The sequence below is a fragment of the Gorilla gorilla genome, chromosome 7, assembly GCF_029281585.2.
Source record: "Gorilla gorilla gorilla isolate KB3781 chromosome 7, NHGRI_mGorGor1-v2.1_pri, whole genome shotgun sequence".
Classification (NCBI taxonomy): domain Eukaryota; kingdom Metazoa; phylum Chordata; class Mammalia; order Primates; family Hominidae; genus Gorilla; species Gorilla gorilla.
Window position 1 is genome coordinate 101,909,004 of NC_073231.2, and position 7,858 is coordinate 101,916,861.

Sequence of the window (7,858 nt, forward strand, 5' to 3'; positions counted from 1 at the left end):
CCAGAAAAGATCATGAATCTAACTAATCTTATTTACAAGCTACGGCTGACTGAAGCACAGAGAAATAAATGATATTTTGAGATTTCTTCCTACCTCCTGCTTTGCCTCCTCTAGATAGATGCCAACTTTTAAGTCTTTCTTAAAGGAAAATCTTCCCGGACACATGAAACCCTTAAAGACTAGATCACGAGTTCTTTCTCCGCCGACATTCCCAGATCTTCTGTCTCACTTCCTATCTGGGATATTTCTCTTCCCCAGGTAACTGAAACGGGAATTATCTCATTTGGATAGCCATATATTAATAAAATAAAATAACCATGACATTTATTCAATAAGAGGAAAGCAACTATAGTTTCAAGGGAGTTCTTTCCTTATACAAGGTCACATGTTACATTCTAATCTAATTATCGTAAAAGTTACACATGCTCTCACATTTTTCTCACAACATCTACTGCTTCCTACTGATCTCTGAGAGTTCCAGTGAAGGACGTGGTGAACAAGAGAATGAAAAGAATCTGTTTTTGGATGCTCAGTTGGCTGGTGTCTACACAACACATCTGCAAGTTGTGATGGACGTGTTAGATGATCAGAGACCAACATTTCTGCTGTAAAGCCTTTCATTTGCTTTTCATCACAGTGACACACAATTTCCTGCATTCTCTGCCCCCTGGGGTGTTTTCTGCAAAGAGAAAACATTACTTTTGACTTTTAGCATATCTGCCCTAAATTAGCCTCATAAGTTCTCTGTGTTCTCCAAGACTGAAGGAGAAAAATTAACAGAGCAAAACTGAAAACTAAGTAGAACCAACAAATTCTATATTTTTTGGAGAAAGTCTCAGTAGAAGAACAGTTGTACTGGGCTGAGAGCAATCCTCCAAGCAGAAACCAATGAGTAAGACCAGTTCTAACAGGTGTTTGAAAACAAATTCACAGAGAGTTTAGGAACCATCCTGAAGTCTCCAAAAATACTTGGAAGTACACTTGGGCTCAAAAAGATGCATATTCCAAGTGATAAAGAAACCAGAACAAAAAGTGTGTTTATTTTTGAGGAAGCACTTGGGACAGCATCAGCTTAACCATTACCCACGGCTTTGAGTCCTAAAGCAGCCACTTATTTGCTGTTTGGTGTTAAACAAGTCATTTAGCCTCTTCTCTTCTCAGTTCCCTCATCTGTAAAGTGAGAGTCTAGATAATTTTTTTGAGTTCTTGGAGCGTATGTGCTTTTTTTTTAGATTGGAAGTTCTCATAATTATTTTTAATAGAAATGTGTGGAATAAGGATTTTGTCATGCAAACTTTTTTCCAAAATATTCTCTGACCTTAATTCTCTTACCTTCCATTAAATATGATATTCACTGATTTGACACTGTCTACTCTGCCCAAACTGTCTTTCTGAACACTTACTTCTGTTTCACTCACTTGTACTTCCACCATCTTTGCTTGTATGAAGCCTACTCACTTGTTAAGTCTTGCCTCAAGCATTGACCTCTCCTGGCACATATTCCATTTGCTAAACAGCTTTCTGCAACACCCTCTGCATGTATCTATCTGTACTTAACATGATATATTAAAAATGATCTGTTTCAGGAAGTTCTGTAAGTGGAATCATATCTCTTTTATCTTTGTATCTGCAGTGCCTGGCCTAATGACTACTAAATAATAAGCCATTGAAAAAATACATATTTAGTTTCTCTTGTTTAATGTATCTGTGAATACAGTGCCTAGCCTCACAGAAACAGGTACTCTAACCAGTGTGTTACTATAAAGTGAGGTGATTCTACCCTGTTTTATATTGTATTCTAAAGCAGGACAGAGGACTAAAGGAAAATTCAAAAAGTGAGTGATTATTCAACTTTTAGAAGAAAACTTTAAATAAACATAAATTGCATGGCCAAAGTAAAAGATAAAGTCCTATAAGGGTTTATAAGACCTACACAGTCTGGCTCAACCCCTACCCACTACCTCTGTGACCTCAGCCACTTCATTCTCACCCCTCCTCTCCTAGTCCAGTCCAGCCAAAGCCAGTCACATCCAGCCTTGAGGCATTTACATTTAGTATTTTCTGGCCTAAATCTCCACTCTCTGGTTAACCACATGTCTTGATCTTCATCTCCTTTTAGGTCTTTGGTCAGAAGTCACCTTCCTAGTGAAGTCTTCCCTGACCACCCTGTTTAAAATTGCAATAGCCAATCCACTTCACTCCTTATTCCCCTTCTCTATTTTTCTCTAGATTTTATCAATATTCAACATACTATGTATTTTACTTATTTGTCTTGCTTTATTGTTTGTCTGTCTCCAGTAGAATCAAAGCTCTAAACGTATTAACTATTGTGTATAACCCTATTTACCCTGTGCCTAGCACAATGCCTGGAACACAATAAGTGCTCAGTAAATAATTAATAGCTAAGCAAATACACAGTCAATGTGCATGACCTTGATCAAATTACCTACATATTTCCTAGTGGCTTATGTATCTGACCAAAAACTGAACTCAGTACATGAGTATCAAACTGCCTACCTGACATCTCTACCTGAATGGCTACTATGCAACTCAAGCTTAGCAAGTCTAAAACCGATTGCTTGATCTTTGTCTTAGTCCATTTGGGCCTCCATAACAAAATACCATAGACTGAGTAGCTTATAGACAACAGAAATGTAGTCTTACAGTTTTGGAGGCTGGGAAATCTAAGATCAAGGTACCAGCAGATATCACAAGGCTATCGTAACCAAAACAGCATGGTATTGGTATAAAAATCAATACATAGACCAATTTAACAGAAGGGAGAACTCAGAAATAAAGCCATATACTTACAGCCAACTGATCTTTGACAAAACTGACAAAAACTTACATGGGGAAAAGGATGCCCTCTTCAATAAATGGTGCTGGGAAAGTTGGATTAGCCACATGCAAAAGAATGAAATGGAACCCCTATGCCCCTATATCTCACTATACATAAAAAATCAACTCAAGATGGATTAAAAACTTAAACATAAGACCTGAAACTCTAAAAATACTCGAAGAAAACATAGGGAAAACTCTCCTGGACATTGATGTAGGCAAAAAATTTATAACAAAGACCTCAAAAGCACAGGCAACAGAAACAAAAATAGACAAATGGGACTTAATTAAACTAAAATGCTTCTGCAATGCAAAAGAACTAATCAAGAGTGAAGAGACCACCTGTTGAATGGGAGTAAATATTTGACTATTTGCAAACTATTCATCCTACAGGAGACTAATAGCCAGAATATACAAGGAATTCTAATAATTCAACAGTAAAAGAACAAAAAATAAATAATTTCATTTAAAAGTGGGCAAAGGATAAGAATAGACATTTCTCAGAAGAAGACATACAAATGGCCAACAGGGTTAAGATTTCAACATATGAATTTGGGCGGAATACAAGTGTTTAGACCATAGCAATCTCTTCCCACAAACGTATTCCTCCTCTAGTCTTCCCCAGCTGAGTATGTAGATAGAGCTGACACCATCCAGCCAGTTATTCAAGCCAAAACCCAAAACCAGGCAGTCATTTGGAGCATAGATAATGCTGTGTGTTCACAAACCTATTTCACTTTTTTTTTACCTGAACATACAGCCAGATTACATTTCCCAGCACCCCCTAAAGTAACGTAGTTATGTTATTGAGCTCTGGCCAGTGGGATTGTAGGTGAAAGTAATGAACTCCACATCTGGCCTGGCTCCTAAAATGTCCTTTATGATCCTCTATGCTCTCTCTTTACACTCTTTAGAGGCCACCTGTTGAAAATGGAGGCACCACAAGTTGTGGAGCAGATCTCCCTCACTCTCCTGTAGACTCATATTGGACTGTGATATGAGCAAGAAAATAGTGGGTTAAGTCATTGAGATTTGGAAAGGGATGCTTGTTACAGCAGCTCCTACCCTGCCTAATACATGCTTTTGTTACTTTCATTTTCCTCCCAAGTGCAACCCCTCATCTAAATTCTGAGAATTCTCTCAACACAATATTTCTTCAATTCTTCCTCTCTTCTTCATCTTCATTGCCAACACTCTAGTCAAGAGTCAACCAAGTCTTACTTGGACATCTGCAATAGCCTTTTTATTTTCATTCTTGTAACCCTCACGTTTATTCTCTAAACATCCAGAATGATATTCAATAGTTTCTTGTACACTTATAATTAAATCCTCTACTCTCACATGACCTGTATCTCACCCCTTGCCTACCTCATTCCCCTCTTCATTCACTACACTTCAGCCTTTTTGACCTTTTCTTTACCACCTCAGAGTCCTTACGCATCCTATTGTTCCCTCCCCTGAAGAGTGCTTACAGTGACTTATGGTCTGACCAATCTCCTTTCATCTTTCAGTCTTATCTTAAGCCTCACTTCATCAAGAAGACCAGTTTTGAGTGCTCAGTCTAAAGCAGGTCCCCAGATTATTCTTAGTCTTGACACTCTGTTTTTCCTTCATATCACTTCACAGTTAGTAATTACATATTTATATTTACCTGCTTAAAGTCCACCGATTATACAGTAAATTCTGAGACTGTCAGGATCTTATCCATTGTGGTCACCTCTGAATATCCAGCACATGCACAGTGCCTGGCACATGGTGGGTGCTCAATAAATATTTGCTGAATAGATGAATGGATTGATGTAAATTGATCACTGACTCTGTCTGGAATTCATCATTTCCTTTTTTTCCCAATACTGCATGTTCTTTCAAATATCACCTCATTCATCATTATGGGAGCATCTTTTTTTTTTTAATTTGCAGGCTCACGTCCAATTTTACCTTATTTATGTTTACAACAGAAAAACATTTCTAATAAGAGAAAATGATCAACACAATCCCAATAGCACACTACCAGAACTATTTTCATTATTGTTGTTTGTGTTACAGGGAGGACTATGTAGAAGGAAAGACTGGAAATAGATGTTGAGTATCAGCCATATGAGGGTAAATGAGCCTGTGATTCAAGCAGTCAAAGAGAGTTGGATAACATGCTTCAGTAAAAGACTTCCCTAAGAACCTTTCCAGAAGTTTCCAGAATGTCATAATCTAGGGACAAAGCTGAGTTTGGAAAATGGAATTTAGTCAGGAGCAGTTCTTAGTAATACTTAGATTCTACCAAGGGCCTTTCCTGTCATATTTCGGTTTTGTAATTTTCTTTTCTTTTGACCACTTGGGGTCCTTGACCTAAGTCAGTTCTTCCTATTACCTCTCAGTCTTTATCTACACTGTTATATATTTTATATAGTTTAAATAACAAGGTCATGAAATTTATATTTAATTTATATTTTTTATGTTGCTACATAGACTTTCTACCATTGTAAAGGTTGAAAAATGAAGCACCAAGTTGGTATATTATTCCTTTGTGTGCAAGGCAGCCTAGCATAGAGGCTAAAGACCCTGCTTCACAGCCACACTGCCTGGGTTCAAATGCCATCTCTGCCACTTACTAGGACCTTGAAAAATAACATGAACTCTTCGTAAAATAGTTTTCTTCATCTGCAAAATGGGACTAACAATAATACCTGCTTCACAGAGTTACAATGAGGATTCAGTAAGATATCAGATATAAAATATTTAGATCAGTACTATGAAAATATAGCAATTTTTATCATTGGATATTTATGTTCCTGATTTTTTTAGAAATACCAATAAAACTACAATAAGCAACTTAATGCATAAAGCTATTTTCTTCATTGTTAATCATTTATCTAAAAAGTTCTTTTCCTTTTCATCGTTTATCCAAAAGACTAAACCATATCCCTCTCTTAGTAACTGTATTTCCTTTAAACAACTGACAATTGGAAGTTAGACTATGAACAAGCTTCCATTGGGCCCATGTTAAGTAGCAGGAAAGCATCCATTTATGCTGGGGCTTAAATTCTGAGGTTAGACTCAGAGTAAACAAGCAGGTGAAGAGGTTGGGATGATGAAAGACAATAGACCATTACCCAAGCCTAATGGTGTTGTAAAGGAGATAAATGTCTTTGAAGTAGCACCCTTAAAACCTGTGACCTTTAGATTGACCTTTCCTTTCAGATTATGGTATGCAGGTTGTTGTGGAGTCTGTGCAAAGTCAGCAATTAGAAAGATGGACCTTGAGAGAAACAGGTCTTTGAGGAAGGTGCCTACTCAGAAGTATGACTCTATTTCTTCTACTAGTTACCTATTGGCTTCCGAATTCCCCAATTGCTTTCAAAATGTTGGAGGTCTATGGCTCACTCTCTCACAGGTGCACTTTCTCCAAGACAGAAAACGCATTGAGTCTCACCCCATTGTTACAGTCCATGCTGTGAGCACAGAAAAAAATCAACACTGGAATTTGGACAAATTGCCCTTTACTTGTGGCGAGTAAAGTAAATGGAACAGATGGTTAATAACACTAAACACTAGTCACCTGCAAAGAAAATGGTATCTAGAAGAATTATTCATTTTGCTAAGGTCATTGAAGAAAATACAGGATTGATGAGTTTGCTAGAAGACACCAGAAACCATACACCTTTGATCAGAATGAATGATTTAGTAGGTAATAAAGCACTATGGAGATTATTTGAAACAACTCATATTTATACAGCATGTTGAAGTCTTCAAAAAACTTTCCCTCGTGACAATAGTTCATCTTCATGCAGAGTTATGAGATGTGAAAGAGGATGATTATTATTCTCCCAGTACCCAGAACCCTTAATATTTATAAATTAAACCCGTGCCATACTGGGCCATACTGGAGCCTAAGACAAAAGAAAAAATTCAGCAATACTGATCCTATTTTTATTTAAAATTTTGATATTGTATTCATTATGAATGTTTTGCATTTATTTTGCAGATTTTAATTTTAAAATATTGCATTAACATATTATTTGCTTTGATTACTGAGTTTTTTGATGCTCCCCACCCTCTCCATTTTCTGTTAGAATGTCCCTTTTAAATATTATTTTTAAATGTCATTACCCTTACAACCCAACATTATGAGTTAGTACACTTTGTTAAATACTATAGAAGTGTGTCAAAATTTTACACCTAGGACATATTCTGCTTTACCTACTACAGCTCAGATGACAGTGAACCATCCCCAAGGAATTGACTATTTTTTCTTATTCTGTTCTTAGTTGGAGTAGAGAGTAATAGGCGACATGACTGATTTCTGTTTAGTTGGTTTCATTTCTTGTTTAAAAATATTTCACCAAAAAATACTTACACAGAGTTTTATCTTAATCAAAACTAAGCAGAGTTTATAACGAAGAATGTCTTCCCTGTCACTTTTTCCTAATGTAATTTCCAAGAGCAATATTTTTTAACTTTTAAAAACCATTTCTTATATTTCTGCCATTATTTTAAATAAGAATTTACCTCTTGATTTATCAAATAGATGCATTATTTACTGCTGTTATGATAGATATCAAATTCTCTAACCCCAATATACCTTTTCCTTTCCTTCACCTTCCCAATAGTTATCAGAGTTTTTAGTAAAATCAGTAACTGTTGTTTCCATCATCATAACAACATAAAATATTGTTCTGTGCATAGCAAATGCTACAATATAATTATGCTTCTTGTACTTTTTGATTTTTACTGGTATTACTTAATTACCTCCCTTTTATCATAATCATCTATATCTTTTATGAGATAAGATACCATATCTATAAACAATATCCTTAGATGTTTCAAACCTCTCCATCATATGTCTATGTTTAAACATACCAGATGATGTATCAATTTTATGTTGTTCCTGGATACCTTCCTCATGAAATTCTCCCTCCAATTTCCGAATTCTAAACCGGTTGCTCTCTTAAGGATGGCTGGTATTCTGAACTTCGATTTTACAAGATCTTGTCTAGAATTTCCTATATTCTGAAGCTCAAGTTTT